Source organism: Bufo gargarizans, chromosome 11 (assembly GCF_014858855.1).
Source record: "Bufo gargarizans isolate SCDJY-AF-19 chromosome 11, ASM1485885v1, whole genome shotgun sequence".
Taxonomy (NCBI): Eukaryota; Metazoa; Chordata; class Amphibia; order Anura; family Bufonidae; genus Bufo; species Bufo gargarizans.
In genome coordinates, this window is record NC_058090.1 from 63,396,380 (window position 1) to 63,420,278 (window position 23,899).

Genomic DNA, 23,899 nt, shown 5'->3' on the forward strand with positions numbered 1-23,899 from the left:
GTTCGGTACTTCCCTAATCCCCCCTGCCGGCTGAAGCGAGGTAAAGACGCCAAGACCACAGGCGGTGGTGGCGCAGGGTAGGTAAGAAAAAATGCTTCCTCAACTCTCTACCAACAGGTAACCTAAACCCCTGTCTCACAAGGGGAACGTAGCCCAGAAGCACTTAACGCCGGACCTCATGGGCGACTGCAGGAACAGAAAATAGAGAAATTGGTCTCCAAGAGACCACCACCTGTCCCTTCTGTCCTTAAGACAGAAAAAAATCGCACAGGTTGTGTGTTTTGGGAGGTATTTATAGGGGCCTAATTGGTTAATTATCACTTTATTTTGATTTAATTAATAAAAGTTTCACCTGTCCTGATTGTCCACAGGGGCAGTAACACCCCCCAGTTGTGCTTGCTATTGGGACGTAAGGGAATTGGACATTACCTACCATGAAGAGCAATTATTGCAAAAGTTAACTACTGCAGATTCGGTTGGATTTAAGAGGGAGATGGAGGATGCTTTCCTAGTTTGGGAGAGACAGATTAGAGCTGTAAAAACCAAAAAATTCCAAAGGGATTTGCAAGACTATGAAAATAATAGAGTATATTGTTGGCGGAATAAGACATATGAGGGAAGAATGCGGTCTACATCGGTCTCCTCAGTGACTTCAATGAGTGAAAAATGATTTCTGGACAGAGCACACGATGGTACCCTAAGAGATTCAACAAAAGCAAGATTCACAACCTGTAGGAAAATGCTTCACAACCTGTAGGAAAGAGACGTCCAGAGGGCAGTTAGCAACTACAGGTAATTAACCTCTCTGATCATATTTTGACTCAGGACCAATTATCAATATTGGCAAAGGGTCTTTCATTCTCACTTACATGCAATTTTGTTTTGTTTACCACAGTTAAGGATTTACATCTTTTTGGCAGACGTTTGATTTTTTAAAAATGTTTCAGTCATAGAATGGACCCTAATTTTCCCAATCGATCTGAACAGGATGCCCTAGCTACACTTAATGCCTTATTGGAGGAACAACAAGAGCATGCTCAACCTGGTGAGTTTCCCAAATCAATTAAGTTTCCAGCACTGTTTCTATACCCCAATATTGGACTTTTTGTCCAATTGGTAGTTGGTGAACTATCCAAAATTACCAGCCGGGGGGGAGAGACAATTGCACAAAGGGGGAGAGACTAGCATTAGAGGAAATGGAGGTTTGGGGGGATGTTGTCATCAAACCGGCGGACAAGGGTGGGAACAATGTCTGATGACTGACAGCCATGTATGAAAAGGAGGCTTGCAGACCGCTACATAATAGTGATTGTTATAAAAAAACAAACTTTTAATCCTCTGATTAAATTCAAATATGAATTGGAAATCCTTTTTCAGCAGGGTGTTGAAGAGGGGATTATTTCCTCAAAACAGTTCTCCCACTCTTGTCTGACCATCTGGTAATCCTTACCCTTTATTTTCTCCCCAATGTCCATAAGGAATTACGGAATCCAACTGAAAGACCTATAGTGTCAGGAGTGAACAGCCTTAACGATGCCATCTGCAAATATGTAGAGTTTTTTCTGCACCTTTTGGTGCAGTGAACATCAGGATGGCTTGAAGGCACCGGATTTTTTTCTGAACACCACCAATATGGGTAAGAAGAAATTTAATTTTATTTTGTCTCTCCTGGAGTATGTCCTTACTCACAACTCGTTTATTTTTGGGGGGTCCTTTTTCCTGCAGCTCCAGGGCACCGCAATGGCGTCTTGTGCACCCTCTTATATAAATTTGTTCCTGGGGCTGTGGGAGAGAGAGATCCTCCAGTCTGATCCCCTGCCAATGGCGAATAGGGTCCAACATTGGGGACGCTATATCGATGACATATTGATTATTTGGCAGGTGACAGAAGATGAGTTTGGACACTTTATCCAGGAATTGAGTAAAAATTATAAAAAACATTAAACTTACCTTTAAGGTGGGTCGGACGAATATGGACTTCTTGGATGTGGTCTTCCAGGTGGTTTCCCAGAGTTATATCAGTACAAATCTACACAGGAAGGAAACCTCAATCAATTCATTTCTAAATGCAAAATTTTCTCATCCAGGTAACTTGATTGGAAGTATACCGGTGGGAGTTCCTGCGGGCTCGCAGGATCTTCTCATCTGATGAGTCATTTTAATTACAGGCTGGGGACCTTCGTCAGAGATTTCAGCAGAGGGGTTATTGGGAGCTATGCTCAGAGAGAGCTTATAGAAGGGCACGGTTGTCCAAGAGACGGGATCTCCTACATAAAGAATCAACAAGACAGGAGTCTGACAAAATCAGATTTATTACTGGTTTCAACACACGATGGAAAGAGGTACGTTCTGCCCTTGCAAAATATTGTGATATACTCAAAATGGATCCTCAATTGCAACAGTGTCCCCATATCCAACAATAACTTATTATAGAGCTAAAAATTTAAGGGATCACCTTGTCCATAGCCATTATGTCAGGAAGGAACGGGGATTATTTGGATCTAAAGGGGTTCCGTGGGGCAGTAAAGAATGTGTGAAGTGTGTGGCCTGTGCCAACATGGACAGGGCCACCAATTTCTTTAATTCTGCACAGGACAAAGAATACAGAATCACATACCCGATTAACTGTACCACAGTAGGAGTAATCTATTGGGCTACATCCAGACAACCTAGGAGAAGTGTTAGCTATTTTTCTAGGCAGGTTTATGGTGGTTATATGGAGGCATCAGACCTCCACACCCGTCACTATTTCCCGGTGCAACGAATATCCCATTTGCTTCTGATCAGAGAGATAAGACAGCCCTGACTCAACATAGGTTGTCAATATCTGAAATCTTTATTCTCCCAGCACATAGTTTATAGGGCTTGTTGGGGGTGGGAACATAGTGTCCTTCCAGATCCAATTGCACCAATCCTCCTAGAACTCACAAGGCATTGGGAATCATGTGTTTGTGAATATACAGTTGAAACTTTGCTAAACAATGCTGACATCTGCTATATACAATACATGAAAGGGTTATTTTACATTGAACAGGTTTTTATCTCCATGCTAACAAGTTAAATAGGAAATCACAGGTTCCTGTCAATGTATGTGAGGTGAGATGTTAAATAACCTTTTGGTCAGGAAGGCTGCTATTGTGTCCCGGACTGGCAGAGGGTGTGATATGTTAATGCAAGTGTCATGGTCTTACCTTCTTGCTGCTCTCCTTCGTTTGACATGTGCTGGCGGCCATCTTGGTTTCTGGGTTTCTTGTAGCCTTCCACCCTGTGGCTCCTCCTTCCCACTGGGAGGAGCTGGATGCCTAGCTCATATATATAGGAGGTCTGTGGCTTCAGTTCCTTGCTTGGTCCTCCTGTGTTCACAAGCTTCTAAGACTGCTGCTGCTTCTGGTTCCTGATCCTGGCTTCGTCTGACTACCCTTCTGGTTCCTGATCCTGGCTTCGTCTGACTACCCTGCTGGTTCCTGATCCAGGCTTCGTCTGACTACCCTGCTGGTTCCTGATCCAGGCTTCGTCTGACTACCCTTCTGGTTCCTGACCTCTGGCTTCGCAAGACCCTGCTTCGGTTTAGCCATCCGTTTGGACTTTTGCCTTACAGCTTGATTTTCAATAAAGCCTTCTTATTTCCACTTATCTCTTGTTGTACGTCTGGTTCATGGTTCCATGACAGCAAGGTACTGCATTTCACAAGAGGAGGCTTGTATAATATATGTCTAATCTGTGATGTATCAAAAGTAAGATTATGAAAATCCCTTTCAATCCAACCATTGATCCCAACTTTTATATATATATATATAAAAACGGGATCACTGTATGTTTTTCTCCATCTAAGGCTGTGTATGTGTGTGTGTGTGTGTGTATATATATATGTATGTATGTATGTATATATATATATATATATGTGTGTGTGTGTGTCACATGAAGACACTAAAGACTATGAAGGAGATGAAAAAAACCTTCTGTGTAATTTGGCGCACAGTAGGAAAAAATCTCCTGCATAGTGAAAAGAGAGAAGAAAGAAAAGTAAGAAAAAACATAAGGCATGCAAGTTCTACACATAGATAGGATATTCGGGTTAGACTTTTTACTGGGCTAACCCCGCCCTCTATGGCACATGGCTGCCCAGTAAAGTTGCAGATATGCAGGTACATTCCACCTTATGCCTTGACCAATAGAAATTCTTTTTAGACCTGGAAGGTATACATTCGCACATTTCCTGAGAGTGCCGGTGGGTGGCGCTCAAACACTCACCATCCACCACCACACCCAGAACATGCGCAAATGCTCCCAAATTAATCAGCCCTTTTTTTCAAACAAATGTGGCCCTAATCGGACAGCATCTATTTAATCTGGTACAAAGATGCTACTAACCCACAGTGAATCTCTGTTAGACATGGTTCCAAAAGGGGGGATCAGTCCCTGAGGAAGGTCTTTTAAAACAGGGTCGACCAAGAAAGGTGATATAGCATTCACATGGACACCAGTCTCACCAACCAATGTTTCATGTTGGGGCGCCCATGGTTCAGTGAGACTGGCATCAGCGTGCCATACCCCACCGTTGCTGATGAGGACCCGCTGGTAGCTTTCACTAAGAACATTGCTCTCAGAGCCAGCAGCCATTAGATCCCTCTCAAACCAACGGTGGCGGCTTTCACATGGGTAGCAGGAACCAGAGTGCTGATCTATAGACCTACATACCATTCCTAAGCCAAAAAGAAAGTCTACCATAGTCATCCTATGCTTAATAAAACTTTCCACGACAGTTCCCTCCTCTCTGCAATATGTTCCCTGTGTTCTTTGAGTCTCTTGCTGAATCTTCGGTTTCCTCAGCTTGCCCTCGTCGATTGTGGTGCTCCTTGGGTGTTATTGCCTCCATGATGCTCCATCCTTCGGTTCGATTCTTCAGGGAGTTGACTCTGAGCCCTGATGTGGTAAGGTGTGGCGTGGCGATGAACGTTTAGTTAGACATCCTTTCCATCAAAGACATAGGTTGATCCGTGGTGTATCTGGGAGCTGCGATGAGGATGTGATTATCTGCACGTGACTGGGCAATCCGATCGATCAAACAGCAGGAGCATCTCACCAGGATATATATGATAAAGAGAAAACAACAACATGAGGATATATACTCCTATTTCCTTTAACCAGTTACCTATGGAAAACAGGAAATCTCTAAAACCACCCAAAGCTGTGAAAGGATTCTATCTCCCATTAGTAATAGCCCTATCTATGCCCTGAATTACAGTGACCTTATCCATATGGGCCTGGACTTTATCCCTGGTATCTGCAGTCCTCTCCTATAAACTCACAGAAACCCCCCCTTAGAAGCTAAAAGATAATCCAGTGCCATCTTTTCCTCTAAGATGAGGGTTGGGTTGGTGCACCTGTTGGCAAGGGAAACAAAAGCGAAATATCATCATAATCAATGTTTTTTATTTTTTCAATCAGTTTTGTCATATATTCCTCTTGTATCTGCTGCAAGTATCTAGGCATCAGAATTAATGGACTCATTGTCCATGGGGCTGGGAAAGGTCTGCCCATACTACTCCTCCCTTTGAGCATAGACCATTTAGTGTCTTTGCTCATCCCTTGAATCTTTGATGCCCTTGCATATATTGTTCTACTGGGCTGTGCAGACTGTACAATAGGCTGGCTAGTATTCTCAGACAAAACTTGTTCATCAGGTTCTGTAAAGCCAGGAACCTGTGGTAGAGTCAAGTGTGTGCATATCTCATCATCTGATTCTGTTGTTAATTTTGGGGGTGGGACAGGAGTTGGAATCACAAAGGGGGTTTCACTTTTGCTGTCTTGTATTTGAACTGCACAAGTCAGTCCAAAACTTTTGCACATAGCCATGCTTGGCCACAAGTATTTATATACATTTTATTCCAATGAGGGTCTCCTTTGTACCATGGAAAAGTGTCTATGTCATTCAGACACAGGCTTTTGATCATGGCCATATGAAAGTCTGAAAAAGACCCTTCTCTTGGGAACGGGTCAGTACATTTCATTCCTTCAGTCCATTTACACATATTATCAACCCAAGGATCAGTATAAAATGGACCTAAACACCTCTGGACAAACATTATTATTATTATATTTTTTTTTTTTACTTTCCCCCAATTCATTTTTAGGAGACAGTTTCGCCATAGAGATTTGCAGCAGACTCAGGGTACATGATTTTCAGTTCCAAATTTTAAAATTGTTTCTTTATGGGATCCTTCTTACCATAAGAATTGCCCATTTTTTTTTTTAGCTAAAATATACAGTGAGATCAGCTGAATTTGAAGGTTTATCTAAGGATAATTATGTTTGTGTTCAGTGCGAAAATACTTACTGATAAACCTTATGCTTATCAGTTTATGTGTTTTTTTTTTTTTATACCTTCAATTTCAGCATGAACTCGCATACAATCTATACATAATCTATACACAGTCTATACAGTAAAATTCAACCTTATACATATATATAACGACTAAAAATGCTTAAGCAACTATACAGCTATATACAGGTTTAGCAAAGGATATTCGTTGCACACAATACTGTTTTTCAAATTAGGGGAATACAGACCCCATTTTTTCTTCAGGAGTATCAGATTCCTGCAGGATTTCAGATCCCTCTATTACTTTAGGAATATCAGATTCCTCTGGGATTTCAGATCCCTCTATTACTTTAGGAATATCAGATTCCTGGGAGACGCTTATCAGAAGCGCTTACCGGGTTCAAATAATCCACTCTTACAGTATAGGGCAGTAATAATATATATCTTAAATATAGAATCACTTACCCGATTCTGCTTTGGCGGATCCCACCTTCTGACACCAAACTGTTAGCTATTTTTCTAGGCAGGTTTATGGTGGTTATATGGAGGCATCAGACCTCCACACCCGTGACTATTTCCCGGTGCAACGAATATCCCATTTGCTTCTGATCAGAGAGATAAGACAGCCCTGACTCAACATAGGTTGTCAATATCTGAAATCTTTATTCTCCAGCACATAGTTATATAGGGCTTGTTGGGGGTGGGAACATAGTGTCCTTCCAGATCCAATTGCACCAATCCTCCTAGAACTCACAAGGCATTGGGAATCATGTGTTTGTGAATATACAGTTGAAACTTTGCTAAACAATGCTGACATCTGCTATATACAATACATGAAAGGGTTATTTTACATTGAACAGGTTTTTATCTCCATGCTAACAAGTTAAATAGGAAATCACAGGTTCCTGTCAATGTATGTGAGGTGAGATGTTAAATAGCCTTTTGGTCAGGAAGGCTGCTATTGTGTCCCGGACTGGCAGAGGGTGTGATATGTTAATGCAAGGTACTGCATTTCACAAGAGGAGGCTTGTATAATATATGTCTAATCTGTGATGTATCAAAAGTAAGATTATGAAAATCCCTTTCAAGAAGAATTAGGGAACATATCTTATCCATTGAATCAGCCAAAGAGGAAGAGGACATCACACAGTTAACCACTCTGGCGCGACACTTTAAAGAGAAACATGAGTCGGATGGATTTTTTCTGTGATTCAGAGGAATTGATCGGGTTGTGATCTCCCCAAGAGGAGGAGATTGAAAAAAAAAATCTTTAGTCAGAAAGAGACCAAGTGGAGTTTTCTGTTTTGCCCCCTTCTTGCAGTATTTGATACATGGCTGGTGCTCCGTGATGCTTCTTCGACCTGGACCCGTTTTTTATTTTAATGTTATTTGTTTTTAACAGGTTGTGTTAACTATGTTCTGAATAATTTTAACTGGTCACTATTTCGGTCTTTTCTTTCTATCCGTTCTTGGTATATATTACAGATATCCAATTATCAGATGTCCTGTTATCCTCCTTACCATTTTTAATGGGATTGTCGGAGAATATTTGGGCTTATTCATTAATTGTGAATGTTTCTCACGTCTAAGGGAACGTCTTTATGAAATTATTATTTTTGCATTATATAGGGATATCATTTAGTTTTTTATGATATTTGTTGTATTGCTTTTTAATAAATATTGCACTGCATGTCACATTTTGCACTGAGCACTGGCACTTAACATTTTCTTTAGTCACATTAATATGATGTTTGCGGTGTGTGGCACTAATATAGTTTTTTATGATTCAGTGTATTTATTGGAGTAGTGCAATTGTATGATATATATTATATATGTACAAATTATATTATTATATGTATTAACATGAGTTCACCATAATTACATGTCAACACTATATTACTAATAATGAATAGAGTTTCACTTTATGGTACTTAGGATCAATGTTCACCATTTCAGCTTTTGGTATACTTGTAGAATATTTTATAAAATTCTGTAGTGTCATTATTTTGTAGACTAATAAGTGATATTGCTTTAATAGTTTGGGACACTCTGTGACATAATTATCTTTTACCAATTTCGAGAATCTTGGATTTCTGCCCATTTAGCCCTTCATCAAGATAGTGCTGTGTATATTCAGCGATTGTTTTCGCTGTAGGATCGTGCCACCTTGATTAATCTCACAGGGCAGGAGAACTTCGGTGATCTTGTCTCTGCTTACACATTCAGGAGGTGTGGTGCTGCTATGTTTCTCTGGGTGTCACGTGACCGGGCCGATCATGTGATCAGTGCAGAGTCACCTGATTGTGATGTCATCTTGAGATCGGTTCAGCTATCTTTGCACTTGAATATACTATTAGCCCCAGTATTCATCTATTATGTAATCATGCCATTCTGACTTACCCTTATGAGACATGTGTTTCTTATTCTCTTTGTTATAAGATGGATACATAGTTAGGAGGAGTGGTTTTGTCTTGGTTGTTCCTGGTGTCATGTGACCTGGCCGATCAGGTGATTGGTGCCGATCAGGTGACTGTAACATCATCTTGTAGGCGCCCGGGTATGGTGTTTTTCCCAGGAGTATCCCATTTAGGTACTAATTACAAACCAGGTGAGAGGGGCATATGGAGGTATATATAGGACACAGGTTAGAAGGTTTGACACGCCCCCAAGAGGAAGCAAGGCAAAATATGCGTCGGGGTGGTTTCTCCCTCCAGGTCCTGGTCAGTATTTGATTTCCTTCTACATCCATTGAGACTTATGTATTGCCTTTGTGTGTTTTGGGCTAACCACGTGGAGGTTTCAAACTTGGACATCCTGTAAAGTGAATATATTTATGTAGAAGTATACTGTGGATTTACCATTATTGCCAAGTCTGGCTAGTGTAATTCACATATTGTTTGTATAATCACAACCACAGTCGAGTTCTGTTATAACCATGTTATACTGGAAAGCCATTCCTGACTGAATCCCTAACGCTAGTGTAAACCCACCCTAAGTGAAGTGTGCGATTCTAAGTGCGACGCCTGTCATCTGCAAGTGATACTGACTCACAGTATTATTTCACTACCAAAGAAGACTCCCTATGCATGTTACTGCTAGGCACAGTGTTCTACACCACTATAAAGGCTCTCTGCAGCCAGGAAATAGCCGTTTTTTAACCTTAACCCTTTCATGACCAAGGGTCATTGATACCCCAGTGTCCAGGTCAAAATTTACAAATCTGACATGTGTCACTTTATGTGGTAATAGCTTTGGAACACTTTTACTTATCCACACCATTCTGAGATTGTTTTCTCGTGACACATTGTACTTCATGATAGTCATATATTTGAGTCAATATATTTCACCTTTATTTATGAAAAAATCCCAAATTTACCAAAAATTAGGAAAAATTCACAATTTTCCAAATTTCCATTTCTCTGCGTCTAAAACAGAAAGTGATACCTAATAAAATATTTATTACTTAACATTCCCCATATGTCTACTTTATGTTGGCATCATTTTGGAAATGTAATTTTATTTTTTTAGGGCGTTAGAAGGCTTAGAAGTTTAGAAGCAATTCTTAGAATTTTTAAGAAAATTTCCAAAACCCACTTTTTAAGGACCAGTTCAGGTCTGAAGTCCCTTTGTGGGGCTTATATAGTGGAAACCCCCATAAATGACCCCATTATAGAAACTACACTCCTCAAGTTACTCAAAACTGATTTTACAAACTTTGTTAACCCTTTAGGCGTTCCACAAGAATTAAAGGAAAATGGAGATGAAATTTAAAAATTTCACTTTTTGGGCAGATTTTCCATTTTATATATTTTTTTTCTTTAACACATTGAGGGTTAACAGCCAAACAAAACTCAATATTTATTACCCTGATTCCGCGGTTTACAGAAACACCCCACATGTGGTCGTAAACGGCTGTACGGGCACACGGCAGGGCGCAGAAGGAAAGGAATGCCATACGGTTTTTGGAAGGCAGATTGTGCTGGATTGGTTTTCTGAACGCCATATGTTTTTTATTTTTCTGCCGATCGTCTTGTGCAGGGGCTCGTTTTTTGCAGAAAGTGTTGAAGTTTTTATTGGTATCATTTTTGGGTACATAGGATTTTTTGATCATTCTTTATTACACTTTATGGGGCAAGGTGACCCAAAAATTGGCTGTTTTGGAATAGTTTTCATTTATTTATTTTCACAGCGTTCATCTGAGGAGTTAGGTCATGTGATAGTTTTATAGAGAAGATCGTTACGGACGTGGCAATACCTAATATGTATACTTTTTCTTATTTATTTAAGTTTTACACAATAATAGCATTTCTGAAACAAAAAAAATGATGTTTTAGTGTCTCTATAGTCTGAGAGCCATAGCTTTTTTATTTTCTGGGCGATTGTCTTAAATAGGGTATCATTTTTTGCGGGACGAAGTGATGGTTTGATTGGTACTATTTTGGGGGTCATAAGCCTTTTTGATCGCTTGCTGTTGCACTTTTTGTGATGTAAGGTGACAAAATAGCTTTTTTGGCACTGTTTTTTTTTAAATTTATTTTTATGGTGTTTATCGGACGGGGTCCATCACGTGATATATTTATAGAGACGGTCGTTACGGACGCGGTGACACCTAATATGTGTATTTTATTTTATTTTTTCATTTTTTTATAGGAAAAGGCAATGTCTTTTTTTTATTTACATTTTTATTTATTTATTGATTTATTTTTACTTTTATTATTTTCACTTTTTTTTATCAGTTCCCTCTTGGATCTTGAAGATCCAGTGGGGCTGATAGTTGTACTATACTTTGCAATGCTCTTGCATTGCAAAGTATAATACTTCCAGACTGCCTGTAGGTGGCAGCACTGGACGCCTTTGCCATGGCAACTGGACGCTTTTGCAAAGCGTCCGGTTGCCATGGCAACCATCGGGTGCTGCAATCACAGCGCTGCAGCCCCGATGGTGGAGAGAGGGAGCCCCCTCCCTCTGTTAACCCGATGGATGCCGCAACCGCAGCATCTATCGGGTTACAGGAGAGTGTCAGCATAGAGCTGACACTCTCTGCTGATGGCGGCGGCTCAGGAATGGAGCCGCCGCCATCGCACACAGAATGGGGAATCGGGGGCAGCGCTGGGGGGGGGGCGGCCAGAAAATTAATGCAGGGGGCGGAGAAGGGGCGGACCGCATCAGGGCAGGAAGGACATCAGCGGCGCGCAGCAGGCACAGATCGGCGTGGCAGAGGTGGCACAGGTCAGCGGGGCACAGATGGGGGGGACCACAGAGGGGCACCAAAGGCTTGGAGGATCGGGGGGCACGAGGACACCTTACCGATTTCAGGCTCTGATCTGCAGAGCGCAGATCAGAGCCAGAAACCGGCATTTTAACGCTGCCGCGATCCGATTGGTTAGTCTGCACAGACTAACCAATCGGATCGATTGCCGGCAAGGGGCCACTCTGATTGGTCCCTTGCCGGCATTACTGCACTGTATGCTGTCCGTGACAGCATACAGGGCAGGGGCAGAAGCTTTAATCCAAGCGCTTTGCAGCGCTTGGATTAAAGAGCTGCCAGAACGTATATATACGTGGTAGCTGCACGGGGTATGTGCAGCTATCACATATATACACAGATTGCAGACGTGAAAGGGTTAAAGTTATTTTGATTGAACCAATTTTTCCCCAAAAAATTTGGCGAATCCAATTTTTTTAATAATCAATTTTTTTTAAAATTCACTCAATCTCTAATGGCAATGAAAAGAAAAACTATATAAATGTAGTATCACTGTAATTATGCTGACCTGGAGAATGAAGGTAAGAGGTAATTTTTACCAGAGCGTTGTAAAAATGAAATCTATAAAACTGTGGCAGAATTGTTTTTTTTTTTTTTGCCTATTCCACCCCATTAGAATTTTTTTTTCCAGCTTACCACTACATTGTATGTAGTAGTAAATGGTGCCATTAGAAAGTACAACTTGTCCCACAAAAACAAGCCATTATATGGCTATGTGTTTTAATTTCATTAAAACGTAACTTTTACTTATTACGAATAAAAATGGAAAATAACATTCCAGAACGTGCTCAAATAATGCAGTGAGAAAAACACTAAAAATATACAATATAATCTCTTATACACCTGGATCCTTGGAAAGTAATTGTAAAGATCTTACCCAACCCAGGAGGCAGCCGGAGCCCGTGATGCAACTGGCAGTATAGAGACTAGAAACTAGCTGACCTTAAAACTGTATCCCTACCTGAAGGAGGGATGGGGGCTAGTTGTCCCTGCATAACGCACATATAGCACCCTCCCCGATATGGGCGACCCCGTCAAGAACCTGTCCCTGATTGGGGCCTATTGCCTAATACCGCGAGGATTTAAAGAGGGAGGAACCGTATTTTTCGCCCTATAAGACGCACTTTCTCCCCCCATGGGGGAAAAATAGCAGTGCGTCTTATGGGGCGAATGCTACTGATTTTGAAGAATTTTCAATGATACACCTGCCGCGATGCCGCGCGGCGGGTGTATCAGCTGTGAGGGAGGAGGGGCTGGGGGCAGGCATCTGCTTTTATAATGACAGCGGGGCCCGTGCAGTGACTGTATTCTACTACACGGGCCCTGCTCACTGTATAATCGTATCTGTAATAGTTAACTATGTATATAATTGCATAATCAGCGTCTGTATTTCTTACAACTACAAGTAGGTAGCAGAGAGGAGGGAGGAGGCAGGCCGGGAGTCATGCGCCTGCGCCGCCCACTTTATGAATGAAACAGGCGGCGTGGACGCATGACGTAGTGACTCACGCTGCCAGCGCCCGTCCTCCCGACCTGCCTCCTCCCTCCTCTCTGCTACCTACCGAGCGCTTGTAGTTGTAAGTAATACAGGCGCTGATTATGCAATTGTATACATAATTAACTATTACAGATACGATTATACAGTGAGCGGGGCCCGTGTAGTAGAATACAGTCACTGCACGGGCCCCGCTGTCATTATAAAAGCAGATGCGACCCCCACCCCCTGCATTGAGGGTCATTCACTACAGGGACACTGTTATGGAGGGGATCTGTGGATGACACATAGCATAAGATGCTATATATGTGTCATCCACAGATTCCCCCCATAACTGTCATAGACAGATCCCCATAACAGTGCCATCCAGAGACCCCATAAGTGTCACCCACAGATCCCCCATAAGTGTCACCCACAGAGCCCCCATAAGTGTCAGTCACCCACAGATCCCCCATAAGTGTCAGTCATCCACAGATCCCCCATAAGTGTCAGTCACCCACAGATCCCCCATAAGTGTCAGTCACCCACAGATCCCCCATAAGTGTCAGTCACCCACAGATCCCCCATAAGTATCAGTCACCCACAGATCCCTCATAACAGTGCATCACCCATAGATCCCCCATAACAGTGCATCACCCACAGATCCCCCATAACAGTTCGCCATCTACAGATCCCCCATAACAGTGCGCCATCCACAGACCACAATTAGTTCAAAACCCACCAAAAGCACACCTTTTGGTTCAAAATATTTTTTTTTCTTATTTTCCTCCTCAAAAACCTAGGTGCGTCTTATGGGCCGGTGCATCTTATAGGGCAAAAAATACGGTATACTGTGGTTTACCATTATTGCCAAGTCTGGCTTGTGTAATTCACATATTGTTTGTATAATCACATCCACAGTCGAGTTATGATATCTGGCCAGTTTACCTGTATGGGAGTTCTTTCCTGTCATGGCACTTTATGTATTTACTGCTATATTTTAACCACCTCCGGACCGCCTAACGCAGATGTGCGGTCCGGAGGTGACAGCCCTGCGCACGACGACGCATATACGCGTCATCTCGCGAGGGCCGGGATTTCCTGTGAACGCGCGCACACAGGCGCGCGCGCTCACAGGAACGGAAGGTAAGCGAGTGGATCTCCAGCCTGCCAGCGGCGATCGCTCGCTGGCAGGCTGGAGATCCGAATTTTTTAACCCCTAACAGGTATATTAGACGCTGTTTTCATAACAGCGTCTAATATACCTCCTACCTGGTCCTCTGGTGGTCCCTTTTGTTAGGATCGACCACCAGAGGACTCAGGTAGGTCAGTACAGTCGCACCAAACACCACACTACACTACACTACACCCCCCCCACCCCCCCCGTCACTTATTAACCCCTTATAAACCCCTGATCACCCATGATCACCCCATATAAACTCCCTGATCACCCCCCTGTCATTGATCACCGCCCTGTCATTGATCTCCCCCCTGTCAGGCTCCGTTCAGACGTCCGCATGATTTTTACGGATCCGATCCATGTATCCATGGATCCGCAAAAATCATGCGGACGTCTGAATGGAGCCTTACAGGGGGGTGATCAATGACAGGCGGGTGATCACCCATATACACTCCCTGATCACCCCCTGTCATTGATCACCCCCGTCATTGATCACCCCCCTGTAAGGCACCATTCAGACGTCCGCATGATTTTTACGGATCCATGGATACATGGATCGGATCCGCAAAACACATGCGGACGTCTGAATGGAGCCTTACAGGGGGTGATTAATGACAGGCGGGTGATCACCCATATACACTCCCTGATAACCCCCCTGTCATTGATAACCCCCCTGTAAGGCTCCATTCAGACGTCCGCATGCGTTTTATGGATCCGTAAAAAATCATGCGGATGTCTGAATGGAGCCTTACAGGGGGGGTGATCAGTGACAGGGGGGTGATCACCCTGATTACCCTGATCACCCCCTGTCATTGATAACCCCCCTGTAAGGCTCCATTCAGACGTCCGCATGCGTTTTGTGGATCCGATCCATGTATCCATGGATCCGTAAAAAATCATGCGGACGTCTGAATGGAGCCTTACAGGGGGGTGATCAATGACAGGCGGGTGATCACCCATATACACTCCCTGATCACCCCCTGTCATTGATCACCCCCGTCATTGATCACCCCCCTGTAAGGCACCATTCAGACGTCCGCATGATTTTTACGGATCCATGGATACATGGATCGGATCCGCAAAACACATGCGGACGTCTGAATGGAGCCTTACAGGGGGTGATCAATGACAGGCGGGTGATCACCCATATACACTCCCTGATCACCCCCCTGTCATTGATAACCCCCCTGTAAGGCTCCATTCAGACGTCCGCATGCGTTTTATGGATCCGTAAAATAATCATGAGGATGTCTGAATGGAGCCTTACAGGGGGGGTGATCAGTGACAGGGGGGTGATCACCCTGATTACCCTTATAACCCCCTGTCATTGATAACCCCCCTGTAAGGCTCCATTCAGACGTCCGCATGCGTTTTGTGGATCCGATCCATGTATCCATGGATCCGTAAAAAATCATGCGGATGTCTGAATGGAGCCTTACAGGGGGGGTGATCAGTGACAGGGGGGTGATCACCCTGATTACCCTGATCACCCCCTGTCATTGATAACCCCCCCTGTAAGGAGCCATTCAGACGTCCGCATGGATTTTGTGGTTCCGATCCATGTATCCATGGATCCGTAAAAAATCATGCGGATGTCTGAATGGAGCCTTACAGGGGGGGTGGTCAGTGACAGGGGGGTGATCACCCTGATTACCCTGATCACCCCCTGTCATTGATAACCCCCCTGTAAGGCTCCATTCAGACGTCCGCATGCGTTTTGTAGATCCGATCCATGTATCCATGGATCCGTAATAAATCATGCGGATGTCTGAATGGAGCCTTACAGGGGGGGTGATCAGTGACAGGGGGGTGATCACCCTGATTACCCTGATCACCCCCTGTCATTGATAACCCCCCTGTAAGGCTCCATTCAGACGTCCGCATGCGTTCTGTGGATCCGATCCATGTATCCATGGATCCGTAAAAAATCATGCGGATGTCTGAATGGAGCCTTACAGGGGGGGTGATCAGTGACAGGGGGGTGATCACCCTGATTACCCTGATCACCCCCTGTCATTGATAAACCCCCTGTAAGGCTCCATTCAGACGTCCGCATGCGTTCTGTGGATCCGATCCATGTATCCATGGATCCGTAAAAAATCATGCGGATGTCTGAATGGAGCCTTACAGGGGGGGTGATCAATGACAGGGGGGTGATCAGGGAGTCTATATGGGTGATCACCCCCCTTTCATTTATCACCCCCCTGTCATTGATCACCCCCCTGTCATTGATCACTCCCCCCCTGGTAAGGCTCCATTCAGCCATTTTTTTTGGCCCAAGTTAGCGGAAATTTTTTGTTTGTTTTTGTTTTTGTTTTTTCTTACAAAGTCTCATATTCCACTAACTTGTGTCAAAAAATAAAATCTCACATGGACGCACCATACCCCTCACGGAATCCAAATGCGTAAACATTTTTAGACATTTATATTCCAGACTTCTTCTCACGCTTTAGGGCCCCTAAAAAGCCAGGGCAGTATAAATACCCCACATGTGACCCCATTTCGGAAAGAAGACACCCCAAGGATATTCCGTGAGGGGCATATTGAGTCCATGAAAGATTGAAATTTTTGTCCTAAGTTAGCGGAAAGTGAGACTTTGTGAGAAAAAAACAAAAAAAATCAATATCCGCTAACTTATGCAAAAAAAATAAAAATTCTAGGAACTCGCCAGGCCCCTCATTGAATACCTTGGGGTGTCTTCTTTCCAAAGTGGGGTCACATGTGGGGTATTTATACTGCCCTGGATTTTTAGGGGCCCTAAAGCATGAGAAGAAGTCTGGTATCCAAATGTCTAAAAATGCCCTCCTAAAAGGAATTTGGGCCCCTTTGCGCATCTAGGCTGCAAAAAAGTGTCACACATGTGGTATCGCCGTACTCAGGAGAAGTTGGGGAATGTGTTTTGGGGTGTCATTTTACATATACCCATGCTGGGTGAGAAAAATATCTTGGTCAAATGCCAACTTTGTATAAAAAAATGGGAAAAGTTGTCTTTTGCCAAGATATTTCTCTCACCCAGCATGGGTATATGTAAAATGACCCCCCAAAACACATTGCCCAACTTCTCCTGAGTACGGCGATACCACATGTGTGACACTTTTTTGCAGCCAAGGTGGGCAAAGGGGCACCTTTCGGATTTCGCAGGCCATTTTTTACACATTTTGATTGCAAGGTACTTCTTACACATTTGGGCCCCTAAATTGCCAGGGCAGTATAACTACGCCACAAGTGACCCCATTTTGGAAAGAAGACACCCCAAGGTATTCCGTGGGGGGCACGGCGAGTTCCTAGAATTTTTTATTTTTTGTCACAATTTAGCGGAAAATGATGATTTTTCTTTTTTTTTTCTTTTTTCCTTACAAAGTCTCATATTCCACTAACTTGCGACAAAAAATTAAAAATTCTAGGAACTCACCATGCCCCTCACGGAATACCTTGGGGTGTCTTCTTTCCAAAATGGGGTCACTTGTGGGGTAGTTATACTGCCCTGGCAATTTAGGGGCCCAAATGTGTGAGAAGAACTTTGCAATCAAAATGTGTAAAAAATGCCCTGCAAAATCCGAAAGGTGCACTTTGGAATATGTGCCCCTTTGCCCACCTTGGCAGCAAAAAAGTGTGACACATCTGGTATCGCCGTACTCAGGAGAAGTTGGGCAATGTGTTTTGGGGTGTCATTTTACATATACCCATGCTGGGTGAGAAAAATATCTTGGTCAAATGCCAACTTTGTATAAAAAAATGGGAAAAGTTGTCTTTTGCCAAGATATTTCTCTCACCCAGCATGGGTATATGTAAAATGACAGCCCAAAACACATTCCCCAACTTCTCCTGAGTACGGCGATACCAGATGTGTAACACTTTTTTGATGCCAAGGTGGGCAAAGGGGCACATATTCCAAAGTGCACCTTTCGGATTTCACCGGTCATTTTTTACACATTTTGATTGCAAAGTACTTCTCACACATATGGGCCCCTAAATTGCCAGGGCAGTATAACTACTGCCACAAGTGACCCCATTTTGGAAAGAAGACACCCCAAGGTATTCCGTGAGGGGCATGGCGAGTTCCTAGAATTTTTTATTTTTTGTCGCAAGTTAGTGGAATATGAGACTTTGTAAGGAAAAAAGAGAAAAAAAAAAAATCATCATTTTCCGCTAACTTGTGACAAAAAATAAAAAATTCTAGGAACTCGCCATGCCCCTCACGGAATACCTTGGGGTGTCTTCTTTCCAAAATGGGGTCACTTGTGGCGTAGTTATACTGCCCTGGCAATTTAGGGGCCCAAATGTGTGAGAAGTACCTTGCAATCAAAATGTGTAAAAAATGGCCTGCAAAATCTGAAAGGTGCACTTTGGAATATGTGCCCCTTTGCCCACCTTGGCTTGCAAAAAAGTGTGACACATCTGGTATCGCCGTACTCAGGAGAAGTTGGGGAATGTGTTTTGGGGTGTCATTTTACATATACCCATGCTGGGTGAGAGAAATATCTTGGCAAAAGACAACTTTTCCCATTTTTTTATACAAAGTTGGCATTTGACCAAGATATTTTTCTCACCCAGCATGGGTATATGTAAAATGACACCCCAAAACACATTCCCCAACTTCTCCTGAGTACGGCGATACCAGATGTGTGACACTTTTTTGCAGCCAAGGTGGGCAAAGGGGCGCATATTCCAAAGTGCACCTTTTGGATTTCACCGGTCATTTTTTACACATTTTGATTGCAAGGTTCTTCTCACACATTTGGGCCCCTAAATTGCCAGGGCAGTATAACTACCCCACAAGTGACCCCATTTTGGAAAGAAGACACCCCAAGGTATTCTGTGAGGGGCATGGTGAGTTCCTAAAAATTTTTATTTTTTGTCGCAAGTTAGTGGAATATGAGACTTTGTAAGAAAAATAAAAATAAAAAATAATAATCATCATTTTCCGCTAACTTGTGACAAAAAATAAAAAGTTCTAAGAACTCACTATGCCCATCAGCGAATACCTTAGGGTGTCTACTTTCCGAAATGGGGTCATTTGTGGGGTTTTTCTACTGTTTGGGCATTGTAGAACCTCAGGAAACATGACAGGTGCTCAGAAAGTCAGAGCTGTTTCAAAAAGCGGAAATTCACATTTTTGTACCATAGTTTGTAAATGCTATAACTTTTACCCAAACCATTTTTTTTTTGCCCAAACATTTTTTTTTTATCAAAGACATGTAGAACAATAAATTTGGCGAAAAATTTATATATGGATGTCGTTTTTTTTGCAAAATTTACAGCTGAAAGTGAAAAATGTCATTTTTTTGCAAAAAAATCGTTACATTTCGATTAATAACAAAAAAAGTAAAAATGTCAGCAGCAATAAAATACCACCAAATGAAAGCTCCATTAGTGAGAAGAAAAGGAGGTAAAATTCATTTGGGTGGTAAGTTGCATGACCGAGCGATAAACGGTGAAAGTAGTGTAGTGCCGAAGTGTAAAAAGTGCTCTGGTCATGAAGGGGGTTTCACCTAGCGGGGCTGAAGTGGTTAATATGATGTTTAATTTGTGTTATATATCTGTAAAGAATAAATCAAGGCAACTGGACGTACTGTAGATTTCTTGAAAACGTTTCACTCGTTCTTCCAATGAGCTTTCTCAATTCTGAGTGATTGTACAAAAATTCTGGGAATAAATATGTAACTGAATCCACATCTGGTAATTATACCCAGCATTGGGTCAAAGGTGTTTATTCCATTATCCTAATTGGAGTCAGTAGGTGATAAAGACTTCCCAGAAAAAGGTGTCAAGACAGCATTGTATGTGGCAGACAATAGATGTCTAACCCCCCCCCCCCCCCCACACCTCTATTCAAGCTTGGCTTTTCCATTTTTACGTAGATGGCCTCCTTCACGCCTTGTTTGTACCAATCGGTCTCCTTATCCAAAACACGTACTTGACTATCTTCAAAGGTGTGACCTGTTCCTTTTAGATGTAAGTACACAGCTGAATCTTGACCAGAGGTTTTGGCTCTTCTATGCTGAGCCATACGCTGATGTAGTTGTTGTTTTCGTTTCGCCGATATACAGTTCTGAGCATTCCTCACTGCACTGGACTGCGTACACAATGTTGTCCATCTTGTGTTTAGGCATTGGGTCTTTGGGGTGATCCAGTTGTTGCCTCAGTGTGTTGCTGGGTTTAAAGAAAACAGGAATGTGATGTTTATTAAAAATCCTTTTGAGTTTCTCAGAAACCCCAGCTACATATGGAATAACCATACTCTTGTGTCTGTCATGCTTCTCGCCCTCACTGGTAGTCTTGGTGGTCTTTCTTCTCCTTTCTTCTGTTTTGACAAAGGCCCAAACTGGATACCCACAAGTTTTAAGTGCCCCTCTGAGGTGTTTGAGTTCCTTGGCCTCTGTGCTGGTGGGGATTTTCTCTGCCCGGTGGTGTAGAGTCTGGATGACTCCCAGTTTGTGGTCTAGAGGATGGTGGGAATCAAATAGCAGGTACTGGTCTGTGTGTGTTGGTTTTCGATAGACCTCTATTCTCAGCTTCCTTCCCTCTTCCACTGTTATAAGACAGTCCAGAAACGCCAGTTTGTTGTTCTGCATATTGTGAGACAGTGACAGGTCTCACTCAGGTTAGAGGCAAGGAAGGGGTGGATAGTTCGGTCCACACCCCTGTTCCACCACAGGTGAGAGAAGCTGGAGGTAATCAGCCTGGCACAAAGCACCTCCCAGAGTGTCAGAAAGGGGGGAGTGTGGTACCTGTGGACAGAGGCCTGGAGTCTCTGTCTGTGTGGTCTCAGCTGGGCAAGGCTGAGGGACCACAAAGCTGGGCGATAGCCTGGAGTTGGGGGACGCAGCGACGCCTGGGAGGGTCGCAGGGCCATAGTCAGGCAGACTACTGAGCCCCAATCCCCCACAAGAAATACTAAACTGGAGACAGTGGGCGTACTGTGCTCTGTACAGCCAGGAGGCTGTGGGACATTGGCTGACAAAGCCGCACGAGTTCACAGGGTGTGAACTGGGACCTAGGTGAGTCAGGAAACTTTATGTTTAGTTAGAGCCTGGACGGGCGAGTGTTTATTATTTTGTCATTTTATTGTTGCTGGTGTTGAACAATAAATACACTGTTTGGACCTGAAACCTGGTGTCCTAAAGGCGTATCTGTGAGAATGTCCCCCAAATAAGAGGCGATCCCTTACAATTGGTGTCGGATGCGGGCAGTTGTCCATGAGAGAAGGGCAACGGTCGGTTGCTAGGGGCAACGCTGAGACTGCAGGTGCTGCTAAAAGCAGTTTTTTGCCATGTGTGGCGTTAAAGGAACGGAAGCTTTTTTTTGTCCAGTGGAGCAGGTGCTGCTCATAAGAGTGTGAACTATTTTGCTGTGGTGCAAGTAAAACTGCAGTGAATTAAAGGGCCAGTAGCCCAGCAAAAGTGGACTTGTGGCTGAAAGCTTTTCCTGCTACCTTGGGTCTCGGGGAAGAGTATGTCCGGCAGCGCTGGCGCATACAGCAGGCAGAAGAAATGGCCATAGCAATTGGCTACACTAAAAATGAATTGGCGACATTTGATGCAGAGCGAGAGGCTTTGGAGGCGAGTTGCAGCTGGCCTTGAGAAATGGGTTCTCAACACTGTATGAACCCTGTACAAAGTTCCAAGAGGTTGGTGGTGTGCCGGGACTATCAGGGGAAAAGCAAAGATATGCCGTTGCCAAGGGCAACCGTCGGGAAGACAAAGAGGTGGAGAGCGGTGCGGTTCTCAGGAGTGCATATCTTCCCTGTGACTGTGTCCGGAGTCCTAGAGAGGAAGTGCGGAGGTGCGGTAAAGCTGTTGCTAGGAGCAACCACAACCTTGATGAGTCCGCGGGAGAGGATTTCACTGCTTTACCAGACTGGTTGATTACAAAGGGTAAGACTGTTCCTGTTATTAACCATGTGGCAGAGCCAGAGACAGTGAGCTGGCGGCAGGGGATACCTGCTGGGCCGGTAGGTGATAAGTCACACAGAGAAAAAACTGTGTCTGAACAGGCGGATAAGCCTGCTGTAATTGCTCCCTCGCAGAAACCTGCAGGGGAGAAGGTTTCTGTGTTTCCTCAGTTGCCCATGACCAAAGCTAGTTTTGGGATGACTAGGATCCGGGATCCCATGCTAGCCCGGGTAAGGGGTAGCACAATATTGAAACCTGAGACTGGTAAAATAATAAAGGTGCTGGACAGTCGTGCGGATAAGGACTATCCGCTGATTTTCACTGAGCGTGAGACTCCAATGAGAACAGAGACTGATTAACTTGATGTTACAGATACACTCATGCATGAGGGAGTGTTGGGCCGTGATATCGGTTTATTGCTGTGGGGTAAGGTAGACACTTCTGCAGATAGTGACGAAACTCCTGCAGAACCTGTACCTGTCCCTTTAAGTGAGGATCTAAGGGAGCTGCACTTTGACCTGCATGGGGAAAGAATATTGACCATTGGAAACAATGGTGCTGGTCAAGTGCAAGGTGATGGTGACAAAAGTGCGGAAATGCATAAGGAAAATATGATGTCATATGAAATATGTGGTGACAGTGATATAACTTTTCCGTTGCAGGTTGTGGTCAGGAGAGAAGCGCCCCCTGGTGGTAAAAATGTAAATGATGATGAAACTTTATTTTCTGCATCTGCTATGTTTCATGAAGCGCGATATGACGTAATCAAAAGGTTTGAAGACATGCATATAAGTAGTGTGGAGCAAAGCCCAGCTCCAGCTCAGTGTTTGAAGGTGCAGGAAAATATGATCGGGTTAGAGGGTGTACCGCACGTACCAGAGGTGGAAATGCAGTCTCCACAATGTTGGTCGGTTACTAAGGAAGTGTCCCAGGTGGGGATTAGCTCATCGGTGCCCCTAGAGGTCAGAATTAATAATGACACGAGCGGTATAGGTGACGTATGTGCTGTGACCGACTCAGAGAGTGAAGCTACCATGTCAAGGTCCTGCGAAACAAAGGTGGTTACTAGTAGCGACCAGACAGTTATATCTGACGAGATGGGAATTAAGTCGGGTGACATCAGCCTAGGTTCTGAAGCCCATATCCAGACAGTTGTAGGTGACCTGACACGACAGTACAGCTGCAAACAGGAGGATGATCTCTCTCTCTCCTCACGCTCCCTAGAAACGTTAGAGACGGGACTAGCTGTCTTCACAGAGCAACTGAAGAAAATTTCAGAAAGGGCAAAGAAAGAGAATGGTGATACTCCTACGTCTGCTGCAGCAGAGCCGAGCAAGGAGCAGCTGGAACGGGAGGCCAAAAAGCAGGGCACTTCCCACAAGCTTGTGCAAAAAGCTGAAAAGAAACTGCTGAAAAACATGGAGTTGGTGGTTCAGCGCCTGGAGAAACAGGGGTGTGACTTACAAAAAGGTGGAGAAAACAAAGAACAAACGTCAGCGAGGATTGGATGATCTGATGGTGGACCTGGACCACCAGAAGCAAGTTATGTCTAATCCAGCGAAGAAACAGGAGAAGTGTGACTGGCTCCTAGCTGAAGAGAAATGCATCTCTGCTCGATATGGTGAAAAAAGTGACCAAACAGAGACTGATGCTTGGGAAAAGGAGACCAAGGCCCTCTCCTTGGCTAAAGCCCTGGAAGAAGCGCTTGAGGAGCATGCTGAATTGGAGAGGCTGAACAAGCAACTCAGAGCAGAGACTGAAA

General features: G+C 43.8%; 1 pseudogene; it reads right to left on the reverse strand.

Annotated features, from left to right (window-relative positions):
• Positions 1-19,764: 19,764 nt before the first annotated feature.
• Positions 19,765-23,899, reverse strand: part of LOC122921288 — a 58,729-nt pseudogene continuing 54,594 nt past the window's right edge.